Source organism: Corvus moneduloides, chromosome 1 (genome assembly GCF_009650955.1).
Source record: "Corvus moneduloides isolate bCorMon1 chromosome 1, bCorMon1.pri, whole genome shotgun sequence".
NCBI classification, from domain to species: domain Eukaryota; kingdom Metazoa; phylum Chordata; class Aves; order Passeriformes; family Corvidae; genus Corvus; species Corvus moneduloides.
In genome coordinates, this window is record NC_045476.1 from 94964351 (window position 1) to 94982824 (window position 18474).

At 40.5% G+C, this 18474-nt stretch overlaps 1 long non-coding RNA gene across 3 annotated transcripts in view; it reads left to right on the forward strand.

The window, feature by feature from the left end:
* Positions 1 to 2519: 2519 nt before the first annotated feature.
* The window catches only part of LOC116448513, an 82298-nt gene continuing 66343 nt past the window's right edge, over positions 2520 to 18474 (forward strand). The window contains exon 1 of one of the 3 annotated variants that reach the window (XR_004241982.1): positions 2520 to 2898. This is a non-coding gene — a long non-coding RNA (uncharacterized LOC116448513). The remainder of the gene's footprint in view (positions 2899 to 18474) is intronic. The other 2 variants (XR_004241981.1, XR_004241980.1) reach the window with 2 other exon arrangements.

Genomic DNA, 18474 nt, shown 5'->3' on the forward strand with positions numbered 1-18474 from the left:
CCCCGCCGGAAGGGAAGGGAAGGCGGGCGATGTGCAGCGCTTGGCCGAGCCCCGGCGGCACCGCGGCCGCAGCACCAGGGTACCGGGCTGGGGCGGGCCCCGGGCGAGGGGCAGGGCCGGGGCTGGCGCTGGAGGGCGGCGGGGCCCCGCCTGTGGGCCCGGGGCTGGCGGCCGCGGGCGGGGGCCCGGCGGAGCCGAGCTCGCCCCTCGCCCGCTCGGGGCGCGGTACCCGCTTGTGTCCTCAGCAGTGTGAAAAGTTTTTCCCGTAGGAAAGGAAACGTTTACCTTAGGGAAAAAACATGAGGAAGAACCGCTTTACGTTGAGAGTGGCAGAGCACTGGAACAGGCTGGCCCGGAGAAGTCATGGAATCTCCTTCTCTGGAGAAATTCCAAACCCACCCGGATGCGTTCCTGTGTCACCTGATCCAGGGGACCCTGCCTTGGCAGGGGGGTTGGACTGGGTGACCTCCAGAGGTCCCTTCCAACCCTACCAGTTCTGTGATTCTGTGGGGAAAAAACCAACACCAAAAAAACAAAACAAAAAATCACAGATTCTCTGTGAGGGGTTGTCAGGTGAAAGATCTGCTGCAGCATCTCCAGAAATCCTCCTGATGCTCAGCAGTGCTGAACTTCATCTGTCACCCTCTCTGAGGTGCCTTTCCCGTGAATTTTGGCGACTCCATACTTTATCACTCTGCAAATGTGTTTCCATTAAAAAAAAAAAAAGAAACAACCTCTCTCCTCCCCCTCACCTCCCCCCCCCTCCCCCCCAAAGCCCCAAAACCAAACCTTCAGCTTTTCACCGTTTGATCTGTATTTTATTAATTCCCTCGGCCCTGTTCATTTGCTAGACGTTTTTATCCTTTGATCTATTGGTAATGGTGTTCATTTAGGAGAGGTATTCAGCTGATCAGGCTTCAATATTCTATCAAGGAATTTGAATAAATATAATTATTTCTTATTTTCTGACATGGAGTAGCCAAGGACTTTAGAAGCGGAAAAGCAAGGGAGAAAAAGGAATTTCAAGACTTCCTTTAAGAGAGCTTTACAGCACAGTCAATAAATCCAGACTTGTTAATGAAATGTTCATAATAGCTACAATTAGGGCCTCTGCTGACTCTATTTTTTAATTGAAACTAATTTTTTCAATGAACCTTTCAGTATTACATTTTTGTTGCCGTGTTGCTGGCTTTTTTCGTCCTAATTTTTGAGTAAACTCCTACCTTTTCTGAGTGGAAGAGCAGGGATGTCACATAATATCTGTTAAAAACACAACCAGTGTTCATCAGTCAACAGATTTTTTGGCAAGTGAAATATTCCCATTTATTAATAATGGAGGGAGAAAATGAAAGTACTTTTTGAACACAAGTAAGCAAAAATAATTCCAACACTTTATTGAGGGGTGGGTCTGTTTTTATAATTTTTTAAGCACATTTGTTCCCTAGGGAAGTTGGTTGCAGAGGAAGAATGGTGAGGCAAGATAGTGCCACGTTTTTTTCCCAGCTTTTGCCTAGCTAAAGAGAAATGTGCTAGGGATTTCTTCTTTTGCCTGGAGCTGGGACCTGACTGCTCCCTGCCCCTGGAGTGGTGCAGGTGGGCCCGAGCATCTGCACCAGCACCGTGGATTAACTTTTTCTTGTGAGAAAAAGTGCCTGAGTGACCTGATTAACAGGCATGTGCTGTACTTACCAAGCAGTGACTAACACAATGCAAAGGATTCATTTCTATTACCCCCCCCACCTCCACCTTCACTCTTACACTCTTTTTATCCCTGCCTTTTTCTCCCTCAGTCTCTTCCAGTCTGGCTGAAATGCTTGTACACTCTTTTTCTCCTGCTCCTGAGACAACACTGGGCCATTCCTTTTCTTATCTTAGTTTGCTGGATTCTCTTTGCGTTATAGATCATCTTTGTCCAAAAAGCAGGGCAAACGGCCACTCCCAGTGCCATCCACACACAGGGTGATGTGTCTCGTCCCGGGTCCCATCACATGAGGCTTTCCCATGTTAGGTGTGGTGCTGAATGTGCTAAACAAAGCTCTAGAGTCAAAGGGGGAATGGCCAAAACCCATGGCCTCAAATTCATGGCTCTCCACCAGCCCCTTCCGGCACAACTCCCATCAAAAGGCAGTATTTCTGTGCATCCAGTGTTGGCAGGACCAAACCCTTAAAACCAGACAACCCTCAGATCCCCGGCACAGTATTTATGGCATCAGTGGGATGAATTCATCCGCATTTCAAGGCAGAACACATTCGTCTCTACTTTTTCCTGGCTTTTGTTCACCAAAAAAAAGCCCACGTTAGCAGAGCCATGTTACGAACTGCTTCCTGCTTCTGTTGTTTAGTGTTTTGTAGCTACCACGGCTGGCCAACAGGCTGTAAATCTTGCCTGGTGTTTTGTAACAAAGGAAAAAATAGAATGATTTGTGTTGACTTTTGGTCATCGTGTATCATTATCGATCCGGGGGCGGGCGGCGGGGAGCGCGTACCGCGGATCTGTTGCTCGCCACTTCTCCGGGAAGGCGGCGGGAGCCAGCAGTCAGTAGAGGGCAATAGAGAAATACAGTTTGTGATGCCTAAAGGATTTGAAGCCCTGATTATGTGTTTACAGAAAAGAAAAAGAAGAAAAGAAGAGCCAGGAGGATAGGTTGTTCAGTTTACTACCGGAGACCCGGCTGTGACAGACCACCAAGAAAACAAAATTTTCAAAGAGAGTAAAGAAGACCTTCTGCAGCATCTGCAAGTCTCCCTTTTTTCTTCAGAGTTACGTAGGATAACTTAGCCAGAACTTATTGATGTCTGCATGTTCAGTGGACTCGGGAATGGACTGGGAGATGCGGAAACGTACTCTTCGGAAGAAACAGAAGAGGAGGCATTTCAAAGATCCTGCAGGTGACCAAGGTGAGCAAACTCAGGGTTTCTCTTTCATGTGAGATAATAAATGTTCAGTCAGCTGTATAAAAGTCATGAACAAACTGAGTGAGCGATTGAAATTATATGAGAATTTTGCTTTTTCGGGCATGCTTGTGCAAGATTCATTTTCTCATGGAAAAAAGAGGATAGTGATGCTACAAGGATAAGCATTGCCAAGCATATGTTATTTTGGAGACATGCTAAAACCAGTGACCTGTTTTATGTGTCATATTTTGTATTAGAACTGTTTGAAACATGCTCATCATTTTACAAGGTTTATGTGCTATAGTTCCTTGACTCTAGTTTACAGAGAAATATATAAATAAGATGTGACTATTGTTGTTCCTTCTAGAGGGGATTTTTGCTCAGCTTTTGGACAAATGTGGCTCAGAGGTTTAGAGAAATTTATTAAGAGATTTTTGGATGCATAGTAGGAATGCCCTCAGGTTTTTCAAAAGCTTTGTAATCAGAAAGATATTAAGAAGTGATAACAAAGAATATAGTAATAACAAAAGGCATTAAGCCATAGAAATCAAGGGGGTGGCAGAGGCTTTGGAAAACAAAAAAAGCCACAAGAGACTAAGTTAGAAAATAAACACATGAAACACTTTTCTATTGCCAAGATCTCAGCTGGTGTCACCATAACACTTGGAAAATATCCTCGGGATGCCGGGAACCATTAAAGCAGTACAGATTATCAGAGGATAAACTTCACTTCAGCTGCCACCGCTACCAGAAGTGACCAGTAAGAAATGTCTGAGAAATGAAAGATGAAGAATCAAAGCATTGACATTCTGGGGATATCACAGAACAAATGCAAGGGTATCTAGAGGTCAGTCAGACAGTACCCATTTGAAACAAGACAGGCTGATAAATAAAAGAAATAAATCATATTCTGAAACAAAACATCAGCATTTAAAAGCTAGTTAAAGGACAAGTTATCTGGTGTTCCTCCTGAGCCTGGATTTATTTTGTGAGTGGTATGATTGGTAAGGCTATGACATAGTGATTCATCTGTGCCTTGAGGGCCAAAACATGTAAAAGATTAGTGGGTTTTTTGTTAGTTTATACACAGTTTAGAACACAGCTTCCTTGCAGTATGTACCTGAGGGAGGTGAAAGATAACATATACAAAGCATTTCACTATTTCCCATGGGTTGGCAACATCCATCTGATAGGGAATGGACCCAATGAATATCAGAATCCACCTGATCTTGAAAGCTGCAAGTTCCAATTTCCAATTTTTTCTTCCTTTCATTCAGTTTCCAGTATTCTACATCTTCTTGTATACTTGTAAATCCATCCTCTCACAAGATAATAGAAATTAAAGATGGTATTGAACAAAAACCTCAGCGAGAAATATTCATGCAGTTTAATAGTGCCAACTCTTCTTTAAAGCGGTCTCTGGTAGAAATTATTAATTCTGTATCTAAGATGTGAAGCTCTAGGGCAGTAAACATTCTCTTATAGCTGATAGCTATTTTCAGTGAAATTAGCAGAGTTGCTTTTTAGCGTTATATCTCTATAAATACAGTCAAGGAGATTTTTGTAGTGGGGAGCCACACACGTCAGCGGCTGGGGCTGAGGAATGGGATCTACTGCTCCTTGAAGTCCAGCCCTTGCTTTGTCCCTGTGTGACTTTGTGGTACATTAGGCTTGTTTATGGTCAGCTCATGAAGGGCCCCACCTGGCAGCTCGCCCATGCCAAGGGCTGGGCTTTGAATGGCAGAGTGCAGATTGTACGAGGAGGTGCTCCTTCCGTGGAAGTTATGGGAAAGGCCATCACCAGGTTGCAGTGTCCTTCAGTGCGAAAACATACTCCTATGCCAGTTCTGCCTGTAAATCTTTGTCACTTTGAGTCATAATAAACTATTCCTTAATTTTCCCTCACAGAACTGTTGTCTAAAAATCTTGAAATCTCAAGCCTATGTTTCACCTGTGAAAAGATGCTGCTAATTAATGTGTTAATTGTCATGTAAACCCCTTTGCTTAATGAGATGTGAAATAGCCCCTGCTGTTAGGAATATCAGTGTGTGCAGGATTTTGTCCCAGGCACTTAGGGTCATTTATTGCTGTGCTGCGGCACAACCCAGGGCTGCTATTTCAGCCTCTTGCCAAAATAGAAACGCTTTACTTTCTGATGAGTCATCTGGGTTTCACTGAGATCTTGCAAGGTTCCCCCACCCTATTCTTCTTTGCTGTAGAGTCCAGGCCCTGCTCTGGAGGCCTTGCTTTCCCAGGGAAAGATGGGGTGGAACCCGCTTCAGCAGCTGTCGGCTCCGTTCCTTAATTAACTTGGAGCAGACTGCTAATGAGTGATATGGAGCGTTTTCCCTGTCACTGGAGCCGAACATGCAGCATTCTTAGCCTTTTCTGGCCAGCAGTGTGGCACAGGAGTGCTGGCAGCTGAGTCAGAGTTTGCCACACGTTGTGCTAAACGTTACCCGCATCAAGGCAGAAAGGGAACTAGGTCAAGCAAAGGTGGAAGCTTTAATCTATTTTCCATGTTGGTCATATTTACTTACAAACAACACAGAAGAGCTATATGTTTCAAGAAAATATTTCCTTGCATCTTTTTCCTTCTGGTGCAAAAGGGGCTCGAGGAAGACTTAATTTTTGTATTTCTTTTTGCTTTAAATTATTTTCTTTCCCCTTTAATTCTGAATGATCTGTTCTAAGGTGGCACTGGTTTGAGCATGAGTGAGGCCAGACTAGATGGCCTCTAGAGGTTTCCAACCTTACCCTGTAATTTTCAACAGTCATGCTGTTATTTTGGATTCTTCCTGACTCCAAACTACCTGGGATAGAAAAAAAAAAAAAAAACAACAAAACAACAGCACTATTTAAAGATAATTTTCTTTCCCTTTAAGGTATTATTTTAATTCATTTGAAAATGCACCAGGGAGAATAAAAGCCAGGTACTTCTAATAAATAACTGGTGTTATGGAATAGTTCTTTGCAGTTGTTGGTGTCTGAGTTTTGTCATAAAATGCTTTGATTACCATGTTCGGGCTGCTTTACAGAATTGCTATTGGGCAGAAATGTAGTCAGCTGAACGATAACTGTTTGAGGGCTGTACTCCCTGGTGCAGTTGAAAAGTGGCTTTTCACACCTGTTTATAGTATCCTAAGTTGGTCTTGTGTTTGAGAAGCTGGTGTCACTGCTGATTCTTCCAGTTCTATGCCTGGTGACTCAGATGGTAAGAAGGGGTGAAATATTTACTGCTAAAATCTGTGAAATAATATGAATTTGAAAAATCCATATTGCTTTCTCAGTAATCCATTTTAGCTAAATTCATTCCAAATTAAACTGTTTGCCCAGCTGACATCCTTAATTCATCACCCTGGCTGAAACCGAGATCTTCAAAGCCATTTACAACAGCTAAACAAACATGTCTTTCATTAGCTTCGATTATAATGCCTGATGAAGTGCACAAAGGATCTGAATCTTTACATATGACAGTGATGGATATAATTTAGACACAGGAGAAGTAACAGAATCAGGCCGATGCTTAGAGTGAGCTTTAATCCAGAGTTTCACAAATATAGGTGGGTGGTGCAGTGCTTCTTACCTACTTCAAAACTGCTGCTGCTGCTGCTGAGGCACAGTGGTAGCACAACATATTGTACCTGTGCTAGGAAGTGAGCACTTGCATTTTCATTGCTGGTAGTAGGGCCTTGTCTCCAAAACCTACTCCTCTTTAAAAGAATAAACTGGATGTAACTACCTCCTAAGTGTGAAGCAACTAAAGTAAAGAGGAAAAACTCCACGTGACACCAATTTAATTAGAATTCAGTATCATTGCCTTGATTAGTGATGGAAAACAGGAAACTTCTTCAGTGAGGGTTGTATTATAGTTGCACAATTCCCCAGTACTGAAAGGATCTAACCTTTGTCAAGTTGGCCTGCATGCAAGGCCCTCTGCTTTCCTGTCCCCCTCAGAGTCTTTGTACAGAAAACAAAACAGCAAGGGGTAGATGATTCAACAGAAGATTTCTTTTTCTAAAATCCAGAGGCCTCTGCTTAAGCATCACAAGGCAGAAAAAGCTCACACTAGTTATATGCACATATGTTAAACAAACATCATCAGAGTTGTGTTAACTTGTTGCTTATTTGCAGTGTGGAGAGGGGCTGATGCAATCTCTGGTCTTTTTCAAGAAGGCACATAGCCATATGTTTTTATGTATTATTTTCATTATTATTAGATAAAAATAACAGTGATGTTCAAGTATGGTCTGCATCATTCCCTTGAAAGGTCATTTCCTTAGCGAGCAAAGACTTGTTTCCCTTCTTCAGAAAAGTAATTTTAAGGGCTAGGTTGATGGCAGGGCAGACGTAACAAAGTTTGTCAACTCATAATCAATTTATGGAAATGAAAATCATTTTTTTCCTTACTGCATGCTTAAGCAATGTTTTCCTGATGAAAATATTTGTGTATTGGTTTTTTGAGTTAGTTTGTTGGGTTTTTTAAATCTCCTCCTTTCTCCTAGGCCAGTCTGAGATCTGTGTATTCCTAAGCACTGTTTGGATAAAAAGATCTAGTTATTCTAAGAGCAGGGAAGATAGACAGTGGAAAGCCTGAAGGAGTAAAAGTCCAGACAGAGATGCAGTGGCATACATAAGTTCTGTGAAGTGCTTGTCACAGTGCCTTTTGGCTCTCAGCTTCTGTTTCATTTGCTCTGCTGGTTAATCATTGGCTTGAGTGCTCAGGTACCATGGTGATCAACACACTACCGGTGCCACAAACCCAGCATGATGCATATTCATTGAAACACTATTTTTGAAAGAAAACCAAAAATAAAAGCAACTTTTGAAAATCCTCAGCATAACTAACATTGTTATGTACTTTCCCCTCTAACAATATAAATCAGCATGGTAGGCTATAAGCTTCTTCCTCCCATTTTAGATTTTTCCTTCTGCTGTTGATATCCACAGCTTTCTCATTAAGTGGTTTGAAAGGCTTCAGACTTCTTCCATATGTTGAGTATAGCACATTTGTGCATTGGCCTTTCTGTGCAGCTCTTGAGATGTTTGTTCCAGTGTCATCAATATTAACATCAAGGAAAGAGCCTTGGAATAAGAGCCAAATGCATCCTTGGTCTGTTAAACCCCAACAGTTTGCTAAGTGTGACCTTTGTGAAGCTACGGGTATAAAGTTCAACCTTGAAAATCTTGGCCAGCAACTAACTACTGGAATGCCAATTGGCAAGCGCTTCTTCCTTCTCCAAATGCGGAGCCTTCTGCCTGAGCAGCTCCAGTGCAGCATCTCTTCCATAGTGTCACGTTTTGAGGTCTGATCCTCACACAGACCTCTGGTGCTGTTGTTAATTTTTATAAAGCTGTGCTATTTATATCTCTATTTGAATCTGTTAGGTGGCCAACCCTGGGAAGTTAGCACTGAGCAGTAGGTTCCCACTGAGGGCATTACTGTGCCAGCATCCCTACAAGATAACTGCGGGGAATGTAGAAAAAAATGTTACCTCTTTATCATGAGTACCTTATGAGTTTGCTCCTGGTTTTGGTATCTTGAATTGCCTCTGAGCTCGGTGCCTGGAGCAGATTGATAGCATGCTGTCAGTCGATGAGCCCCTGGCACATGGCATGCCCAAGAGGGAAATAAACCACAGAGAAGGGAATTAGATGGAGATAGGTGCAAGGTATGCATCCACTGGAGCTGGATAATTGTCCCTCAAACTCTGCTGATCGTAAAAGCTTGCTTTAACTTTTGTTTCAGGCCTCGGGAAATGGAAAAGACATCCTTTTCCTCTTATATTCCCCTCACATGAGATGAAGATACCAAATATTTTTTTCAGGTGTGTCTTACCACCTGCTTTGACAGCAATTAGCTCACCAATTGGTGTGGGACAAGTTCCATTAATATGTGGTGAAAGCATGCAAAAAAACCTCAAAACTCAAGGAGCGATGCAGGGATGTTGTTTATGTCTCCCTGGCATGAGGTAGGAAGGGCCTGTGCTGCTTTGCAGGAGTTGGAGACGCTTACAAGAAGTGTGAAGACAAACCAACACCCCATACTGAATCCCCCATATTACTGATTTTTTTTTTTTTTTTTTTTTTTTTTTTTTTTTTTTTTTTTTAGGTATAGTAAAGACACTAAATATGGCAATCCTGTTAATATTCCTGAGCCAAAGAGTGAGTGAGATTTACAGGATTTGTGGGTCAGGACAGTAGTCTCCTCCTTAGCCTGTTTCCTGTAAGATCTGAGCTAATGGTGTTGCAGGGGTGGTGGGAGAGAAGCCAGGACTTACCCTCTAAGGATTTAATTTGGAAGGCATTGTAATTGGGATCCCCTCCTCTCTATCTATCATGCTGCAGTATAGGACTTTCCAGCTTGGCTCTATCCAGTCCTTGAACTCACTAGGATCCACAAATCCCTGTAAAACATACAGGTACAGCTGCTCTGCTCTGGTGTTTTACTGCAGAGAAAGAACAAACTTGAGGAAAGGGGAAAATGAGCACTGCTTGCTTCCTCTGCCTCTCCTGACATTAGGGCTAATGCAGATAGAGTCACACCCCTCTCCCAGGTGGAAGATGGGCCAGGCTGCAAAAGGGGGCACCAAATGGGCTGTGGGCTAGTACTGTGGGGTGTGGGAGTAATACCTTAATGATCCTGGTGCCTGTAGCACGATTACAAAACACGAGTTGTCCTGTAAAATGATTTTGTCACCATGATACTGCCAGTCCTACAGGCAACCCTTTCTGCCAACCATTTCCTCCTTTTCATTGATCTGCAGTAATTTTTTGATTACTTTTTTGGTTACTTTGAATATTTTTGGTTATTTTGCTTACTTTGAATGGTTTTTTGGCATTCCTTTGCATTAAAGGGTATTCATGGCATTCACAGGTAGGGTTCAATTAATTCCCTCATCCTTCTTTTCCCAAGGTTGTTCTGTTTTTGAGAACCACCCTAAAACATGTGCAAATTGAGCATGGATAGAGGCATCTCTTTGCAGCAAATCTGTGCACTAGGTTTTTTCCATGGACTGTAGTCTGGAACTTGGCAAGCCTTTGGAATCTTTCCTGGATGAGCAGTTCTGGATTATTCTCCAATTTTTTTTTTGGAACAGGAGTGAAAATAAACATGAGCTTGCAATGCTGGGCACAAACTCAAACCCAGACTTTCCCAATGTGAGCCCAGAGCTGAGAGATTTAATTTGGCCCCTTTTGGATTCTGATCCCGTGTCAGAGTGAGGTTTTGAGTCTGAATGGCATGCAGTGTCTGTGATACTCATGTAAGTATAAATACACCATCTTAGTGCTTGCAATATATTTACAGCCTCCTATTCATTTCTAACTAGTGGCATTCTCCTTTTCGGCTACAGTGGGAGAAGCCATGGGCTTTACTGTTAGAATTGGGTTTGGTATCTTCTTATGGCAACAAAACCTGCAGATACAGAAGCATGATGAATGCTCAGACAGGAGGGTCAGAAATTAGTCCATTTCTGAGCAATCTTAACATCTGCTGGAATGAGCAGAGACAGAGTTTATGTAGGTTGCACAGCTGCAGCCATTGACTGTTCACTTTCATAAAAGCAGATCCATGATTTTTCTGTCCTCAAACACTTGATAGTTTTGACTGAAAACAGTAGGCCTAATGCCAAATGGGGTTCAAAACATCTAATCAACAACAGGGATTGGTATGTCTGGAGTGAAATGTATGTAAGGCAAGAAAAGCAATCACCTGGTCTGGTGCTGAAAGGGTTATTGAGGAATTAAGGAGAAGAAAAAAATAAAGGCTTCTAGAGTTGTGTTTAATTTTTCAGTCTCTTCGCTGTCTGCCAGTCCTTTTTGTGAATGCTAAAAATTTAATTAAAAAATTAAAAATGTATTTTCAAGACCAATTTAAGAAATCGAACATGCAATGCTAACTTTGGAAAACTGCAGCTCTATTTTCTGACAGAATCTTGTATTTGTGACTAAGGGAAAACTTGATTCTTTCAGTGTATTGCTGGAGAAGTAGATGTGAATCTCACTTTATCCATTCTCACCCTGACAGATTGACTTAGAAACCTTCAGTTTCAAAGAAGGTGAAAGTATCAGATGAGTTCATATGCAACAGATGGGTTTTCTGGAAAAAGCCTCAGTTTGATAAACTTTCAGAAAAATTTCACTTGACTTGCTGGAGAAGAAGTGCCTTTGTGTGTGAATGTTTGCTGGTCCCACCAAAGTGGGTGCTACTTTGGGAATTCACTTCAACTGAGATTAGGACTTTGTTTATAGACCAGTGTGAGCATTGAAGATGAAGACACTGATCATTAAAGCTGTGTCAGCATCTCAGCAATGAATTGATGTTCTTTTTGGCTAAAGTTCAATATTCTTTGAATGAAAACCCTTGATTTACATTTCTCAACTATTCTTGTGCAGGTATTAAGCTGATGTCTTGCAACTGTTTGTTGAGCCACTGAAGAAACAACCAAAAAGGGAAAAAAAAGCCATCCAAACAACAACCCACAGAAAATATTGATTTAACTTTGGTGGCTGCTGTTGAATGTGCTTGTCCTTCCCTCATGCAGCCACAGAACATATTGGCTTTGCAGGTAGGCTGTCTGACAGCTTCCTTTCAAAGCGTTGCCAAACCTGCTTTGTGGACTAGTCAACAACTGTTTCCTGAATTGTGCTTGCACCTGTTTCCTCTTCTTCTGGAATAAACAGTTTTGTCTGAAAAAATCATTGACAAAGGCCAAAGTTGCACCCCCAGCCTGGCCCACTGATATAAAGGAAATCACATTTTCTTGGTGTTTGTAGAATGAAAGTGGCAGCTGTTACCATGGGAATAGTCAATTTATGAAAGAAGTTTTGAGGAGGCTGAACATTACCACTAATCGAAGTGATTGCAGTCAAGACAAAAGGTTAATGTTCGAGATCTGCTAATTAGGAGAGAGCTACTTTTCTGACAATGTGAGGATGGATACAAATGAATTCTGTTTGATAAAAATGCTGTTGTCCTGGCTAATCCCTTGAATTTATTATTTTGGATACAAGGATTAGATTCATCCCCAGTATAAGTATCCACTGATTTGTTTTCAAATAAGTGTAAACCTAATGGGTGTAAATAGGCACTATTTCCTGGAAAGGTTCTTTCAAATACTTTCTTACAATGTATTTTAAGGATTATTACCTCACATTCCCATTTTGGAGACATTTTAATGTGTTTTGTTTTGTATTTTGCAGCTACTGACATCCTCTCTGTTCTTTTCTCTCTGCTTAACACATTTTCTGGGGTGTAGAAATTACTATGGTTCTTCAGATTTCTCCTTAGATGTGCTAAAAATGTTGTCAGCAAATAGAGAAAAGGCTTTGTTATTCTGCTGCACTCCCTCTGTAGATTGACTGTGCCAAGACAAAGTGAATAATATAGTAGTCATCATCTGCAAACAAGAATGTTTGGGCCAGATCATCTCTGCTCATATGAAGTGCCAAATCTCCACTCTCTTCAGGAGAAATGTATCTCTCCACAAGTTCTGAAAATACAGTTTCTGTTAAATTTCTCTTTGGAGCACCTGTCTGACAAAATTCTAAGCAGCTAATAACAATTTAAAAACAATTCTGCAGTTTTCCCTGGATTATTTCACAAAATAATTATTATTAATTAATTATTTCACAGAATACTTTATTATTATTAATGTTGTATTTGTGTGAGCCCTAGGTGTTCAAATGATCTTGGGCTCTACACTTTTCTATTTATTTTTACTTGCAAGTAGCCTGCATTATCGCAAAGCCTTTATCTGTGTAATTAGTTTTACGTGGATTTTGTAATGAAAAGTGTATGTGAAAAATGGAATGGTAAGTGTGTTGGATATGTCCCCAAAAATGAAACCAGTAACATCAAAGCAGTAATAATATCAGTACCACACTAGTAATGGAAGAGCTAAAGGACACTCTGTGACCAGTGGATGCGAGCAATGGGTCCCGGCAGTTGTAAGGGGTGTTACAGCATGTGATGCTTCCAACTGTGTATCAACCTCCAACTCCAAGGCTGTAATTTTGCCCTTACTGTTCTGTCTGGGAGACTATTTGAGAAACTCATAGGCTTATAGCTGTTTCCCTTCTGTACAGCCTTGATGAATGTGTGGCATGTACACTCTCTTCCTCCACCATGCTCTTCTTGCTCCTTGAATTAGGTAATACTTCTTCTACCTGGAGGCATCTTCCTCAAGGCGTTTCTAGGCAGCTGTTATATGCTTAGTTAGCTCTTCTTTTGCTGGGCTAAACAACTCATCTCTGTTAGTATCTTTGGAGGGGGAATTTCCTTGTCTCCCAGGTTCTACTGGAAATCCCTGTCCTCATGTGTCCTACGGCCTCACTTGCCTTTTTCATCATGTTACCTGTTTAGTCACTCTCCTGTTGAAAACTATAGTCCTCATTAGTCACTGCTGGGTCATATCCCAGGTATTTTCATTTTGTGCCCTGGGCCTTGCTGCTTACCCCATTTCTTTGGCTCACGTCTTCAAGCCGCTCCATTTGTAGTTTCACTACTCTACTGGCATTGGAGTGTGCAGGTACTCTTCTACCTCGGTCACAGTGGTCAAAAGCTATGGAAGGACAACAGAGGCCCCAGAATGGATGCTGAAGATCCACTGCTGGTCTTAATTGATTCAATGCATACCTTCTTAATGGCACTTACTTGCTATTACTTCTCCTTTAGCTGTTTTTTAACCACGCAAAAAGTCTTAGTCCTCAGATTCCTTAATAGCATATAACATGATGTCAAATGCATTGCTAAAGTCCTGAAAGATGAAATCTATTACACTTCATCTGTTCCCAAAATCATCTACCTCATCTAAGAAAACTATATGGATGATTTGTATGGTGTCCTCTTGCTAAATTGCTGTTGCACTTTATCCCATTTTTCATTTACCTCTGTGTCTCTATATATTGTCTCTCTCAAAATGTATTTTAAAGCCTTTCATACTAATGAGGTCCAATGAAATAGCTTGTAATTTCCCAACTGCCATCTCCTCTTATTTTTCTTCACAGATTTTTTGTAAGTAAAGAAACCATATCTTCTATTTTTCAGCTTCACTCCCTGCTAGAAGGCGTATTAAAAATATTTGTCACTGGACCAGCATTACACATGAGAGAAATTTTTAGAAGTGTGAGATGGTGATTAATCAGACTTCAAGCATTTAACTTTTTGGATCGAGCTTTTTGCTAGCTGTGGTAGTTTCTATTTGCATACCAACATTCTCATCATTCACCCTATCTTTGTTTCTAAATGTAACCTAAAAACTTCTGATTGAAAACCGTGGGAAAATCCTTAGTTAAGGCCTTCCTTGTGTTGTCTTTAATCTCTTTTCCACCCTTCCTCCACAGTGGCTCAGCATTTTTCCTTGTGTTTTTTTTTTTTTTTCTGTTTATACTACCAAAGACCCTTTTACTATATGCTTTCATATTCTTTGCAGGACAGAAGTCAGTTAAGTTCATGGGAGTTCAAACTTTATCTTTGTACTTCCTGACTTCTCAGATGTTTCTAGCTTGTGGACAGTACTTTTGGCATTCTGTGTGCACTCTGCTTGTTTCCAGTACCTTCATTTTACGAGGTCCTGCTTGGTTGCGGACTGCAGCTTCATAAGAGCTACTTGTTCAATTTACATCCCTTTTGCTGTACTAAAGAACAGGCATAACTCAAGAGAGTTTAAATGCCATTTTTGTTGTCATTTTACAATGCTTTACTATGTTAGTGTAATTCTTAAGTTCCCATGCCTATCTTTCTTCTCCCTTATATGAATAATCCTACTCATGTCAGAATCAAAGCTATGAAGATTATGTGTGTGAGAAAAGGGTTGCAGATTAGGGTCTACACTCCTTGAAGTACTTTCCCCAGGTGCAGCGTTTTTTCATAGTGGTGGCTCTTTTAGCTGTGCTGTAAAAGCTGCTTAAGAGATACACATGGAGTATCAAAAGAAATGCAAAATATTTTGGAAGATGAAACTGCTTGGAAACAGAAGAATGCAGGGATTTGTTCAGGTGCCCAGTATTTCTCTAATAGCTTTTTTGCCAATCAACCCATGTTTTATTTCTGTCTTTTAAGTATTATTAGATTTTCTTTTGGCACCCTGGTGATTTGCAAATGTACAAGTACTGTACTGAGTGCTTGGGAAAATGGTCTTTCACAGAACTAAACTGTTGCATGGAAAAAGTTCCTTGGTAACTACTTATTGCTTGGATTTTTGTTAGGTCTCAAGATGTGTGTCATGGCTGTGTTGCACTAACACTAGAAAAGCATATTTAGCAGCTAACTGTGCCCCAAAGAGCTTGCAACTGAAATATGTAAAATACATCCAGTGCCAAAGGAAGCAAAAATCCTTTTCATGGTTACTGTGAAATGTGGGAAATAAGCCAGTGTCACTCATCTAGAGCATGATCAGCAGCTGCACCCAGTCCCTTTGACTTCTCTCTCTCTCTCTGTTGCGGGAAGGTTTTTCCTATTTTCATCCACTACAGTCATTAGTAGGACTAGGAGATTTCAGTAGGATGCTGAGAATGAAAGGAGACAAAATTTCATTTATCTTCCTGCTGTTTCACTTTAATAATCTGTCGCCATACACAAAGAAATTGGTAACAGGAGAAAGCATGGTATATTCTCTACTGTAGCCATTGCATTTTATAGCCAATCCACTAGGATCAGCCATTAATCTGTTACAGGGAGGAGGCCGTGGATGGGTCAAAACCCAATTTGTCTGCTAATTTAAAAATTTTGAGCAAAAGAGATGAACAGACCGAACACAGAAGTAGATGACAATGCGGAAAATATTTTTTGGTATTTAAAATTCTTTCTTTTGAATTGAGTCTATTCATAAGTAATATGACACACGACTCTAAGAAGATATCAGAAAGTCTCAGCAGATTTAGATTTTCAGATTAGCTGGTGAGCTGCACAAATGTGACTTGAATTATGACTCTCCTGTGGTTTCTACTTATACTTTTTCCACTACAAATAAATTATGAAACACATTTAAAGTAATGAGTTAATGAAAAAAAGATTTTTTTTTTCTAATGGACACAACTACTTTTAATAGTGTAACATTTTGCTGTGAGAATGAAAAAAAATCCCTCTTCTAATCTCTTTCATGTGTAACTGCATCCATTTACATCAGCAGTATCAGTGAATCTAGTTTGGCTGATAAAAGTCAGCTGGAATGTCACTTCTGTGTGTGTCAGAAAGACTCAGGAGAGGTTAGAGAGGAATCTCTGTGTGTTTCAGTACTTACCTGCTACATCATCTTCACATCGAGGCAGGATCCTGGGTCATAGGAAAGAAATGGAAACAGAATTCTGTTTTGAAGTGTGTCATTTCATGTATGTACAAAACTATTACTTCTCTCTCAGGCAGGGAAACTATACACCCTATTTAGAAAGAAGTAGTTCTTAGTATAACTGTAATTATGAAAAAATTCCTTACTGTCAGGGTGGTGAGACACTGGAACAGGTTGTCCAAGGAGGTACAAACCTGGCAGTGTTTAAGGCCTTCAGCAACCTTCTCTAGTGGGAGGTGTCCCTATCCAGGGCAGGGCGGGTTGGGACTAGATGATCTTTAAGATCCCTTCCAACACAAACCATTCTATGATTCATTCTATGATTCTATGTTTTACAAAAAGAAGAACAACAATTCTCGTAGAAGTGCTTGCATAATGTTATATTAAGGAATTTCCAAGAAAATCTGATCAGTACTCAGACTATGAGCAGAATTTCAGGTACCAGCACAGTGTTGTTGAAAAGAAGGTCTCCCCTGGCACCAGTGTTGCAGTTACTCACCCAACAAATCTTGTGTTCAGTAATTCATTTCAACAGCAACAAAAAAAATCCTGGTAATTTTATCGCCGATAATGGTTTTTCCTCAGTTTCTTTTCTAAAACTGTCAACACAAATCTTTGTTCTCTTATTGTGATTGTTTTGGAGGTTTTTTTTTTCATGGAAGAAGGAGGTATTCAAACAATTAGAAACTTTTCAGTCAAGAATGTGGAGATAATAAGTTAAATAGGGCTGATAAATCATGGTAAGGGAAATCTGCCCCTTCCCATCTATGCTGGTTTTCTGAGTGAGATTTTCAGAAAACAGAATCTTAGCCTTAGGATTTATAGTCCTGCATGAACTTTTCAGGAAAACAATTCTGCTGCATCAAGGACAATCCATTTGTTCACAGGCTGCAAAATGATGGGTGTTGATTTAAAATCCAGGGACAGAAAAATAACTGGTTTAATTTTTGGATGTGTAAAATGTACAGATAGCTAGTTGAAAAAAAATGTACCATTTCTTTTAATGCTTATCTGTTAAAAATAGAACACATTTTTGACTTGGGTTATATGTCTATGTTGATTTTTCTTAGTTCTGGAGCAAAAGCTGCAATACAAATAGAATGGCATAGCTATTCACTCAGTATACATCCAAACAAACTGACCTGATTAAGGTGAAAATTTTTCATTGCAGAAGTTTTCTACTGGTGTGTTAGGATATTTGTAGTGAAAAGGGCATGTTCTTTGCAAGTTTATTTTAATAAAAGCCCCCACACCTCAGACCCCAGATATTCAACTTTAAAATTCATACATTTTTAAATTTAAATAAGGCTCCATAATGCCTTCTGAGTATTACAATTTAGATGCTTCTTTCTCCTGTTCTACTTAGGGGCCTGTTTTCCTGTTTGGACCTAGTCTTCCATGACATGCCACTATCTCTGCTTTATGGCTGTGGACGTAGCCTCTTCTCTGATGAATTGAGGGAAATACAGTCAAGTAATGTAGCTACACAAGGGAATGAGAATATGAGTCACTCAAACTTTAATATCTGCAAGTGCCAAAAGCTTGTGTTTAAAGCTCCCCTGGAAAATTTAATTCTTTTCTGCAAGAGGAAAAAAACCTGCAAATATTTTTAATTACCTCTAGACACCTAGTTTTTATTTACTGTTGAATACCTAGGGTGACTTCTGTAAAATTATTCCACAGGATATGAGTTTAGAATTTTAGCTGTGCAGAAACCTAATATTGTGAGTGAAAGGCTCTGTCTGAATTTTTGTACAAATGATTTCATCTGACAGGTGGAAGAGAAGGGTGATTTTGAGTCAGGAGCATTTGGGCTATTGGTATTCTTCAGCCATACTCTATTTGTGCAGAGAACTTTTTTGTTGATGTCTCTATTAATTCTTTCTCTCAGTCGGTAGCATTTGAGACAGAAAGCATTTTTTCACACAAGTGTTGTGCATGTGGTATGGCCCACACAAGTGAAATTCGTCTGTGAACTACAGTGTCAGCTTGACATCAGTTATTGTCTGTGGCTCCAGGATAGGTATCTTTAAGCATCAAGCAACAAGCAGAAGTTGTATTTCAAACCCTTGAAACCTGCTATGAAGCTGCTGGTCTGAAAGCTCTCATCCAATTTGGATGGAATTTTCTCAGCTTGGATTGCTTAATCAATGCTCTGTTTTCACTTCATTGGCAAAAAATAATACAAAAAGAAAGCTTCTCTATTAACAAATCATTTGTCATTTCCAAGCTGGCAGCAGAGGTCTGTGCAGTCATGTCTACTGAGTCGCTAAATCTTTATGCCTTCTCC